Source organism: Aplysia californica, unplaced genomic scaffold (assembly GCF_000002075.1).
Source record: "Aplysia californica isolate F4 #8 unplaced genomic scaffold, AplCal3.0 scaffold00154, whole genome shotgun sequence".
In the NCBI taxonomy this organism is placed as follows: domain Eukaryota; kingdom Metazoa; phylum Mollusca; class Gastropoda; order Aplysiida; family Aplysiidae; genus Aplysia; species Aplysia californica.
The window spans coordinates 781810-783224 of record NW_004797424.1 but is presented as its reverse complement, the minus strand read 5'-3'; positions in this window follow the sequence as shown (position 1 = coordinate 783224).

Genomic DNA, 1415 nt, shown 5'->3' with positions numbered 1-1415 from the left:
ACACACACACACACACACACACACACACACACACACACACACACACACACACTCAGGTCCACACAAACACTTTAAAGATACTGCCGTCTTTACATCTCATTTTAAACATTGAAATTTGACCCTGCCAGGCACAGAACAAGCTAAGACACGTTCCACCCAGTACAGGCAAAGATTCTCTACTACACGATCTTTGGTAGACTACAGGCTGGACCAGCTAATCTTGTCAAGCTTTCTCAAGAGGTAACTTATCGACTACTCTATACGCTATGGCCAAGTTTACCACGCAAGACACCTTCAACCGACACATCCGTATATATCTAAGAACGCAGAACATCTTTCGAATTATATTAAGTTTTGGGTTTTTGTTTTCATTTTAAAAAATAAGTATTATAGGCGTTCTGGTCATTTTGTAAGGAATTCTTAAATGAATCTTTCAAAAGCGAGTGGTTGGCGGGTGCTCTGGAGTGGTTTACTCCTTCTTTCCTATCAAATGTCTATCGTCCTGATCTCTCCTCCTTCTTTTTTGTGTTTATTACTCTCTCGAAACACCTCTAATCTTCGTCACTTATGTGACATTATTGCGTTGCAAGTGCCGTAAAATTCTTATTAAAAGTAAAATAAAACAAATCAACATTTCAAAAAAATATGTATAATATTATTTGGAGATTATCTCCTTTTCCCAGGATGTCGGGGCATGCATCAGGACAAATCTTCAGGAGCTAAATGGATAGTGCCCCCATTGACACAATCTAGACCTTTAGGAGGCACGCCGGATTTGACACCTGGTCCAGCCTATCATGATCAACCTGGGGTGAGAGGGATGCAACATCCAAGCAGAAAGACTAAGAAAATACTAGATGGGAATCCTACCCACTCGAGAATCGAACTCGGGTTTCCTGCATAGGACAGCACAGCGCCTAACAGCCACACAGCAAACTCCGGTAACAACCCCCCCACCCCCCCAGAAAAAAACAACACAAAAGAACCCACCGAAACTAACAAACTGCTCTTTTTTAAAAATGTTGTTTTAAAATGATTCGAAAGAAAAACTTAAATCATGCCGATGAATTACATTTACAGTAAACAGAAATCCTGAAGAGGATAAATAAATACATTGATAGTGATTTTTTTAACAACTATGAAGAAAGAATAGGTAATGAAGATTACAGCATAAATATTAATTTGTTAATTTAAGTATAAGTATGTGTATAGGCTAACGCACCAGTTTTGATAACTAAAAGCAGATGATAATTATACGATGGATTCTAGTTTCAAGCCAAATATCAAGCAGTATTATTAATTTCGTCTTTTATAAAAAATAATGTTGTTGTTGTTGTTGTTGCTGTTGTTGTTGTTGTTGTTGTTGTTGTTGTTGTTGTTGTTGTTGTTGTTGATGTTAATGATGATGGTGATGA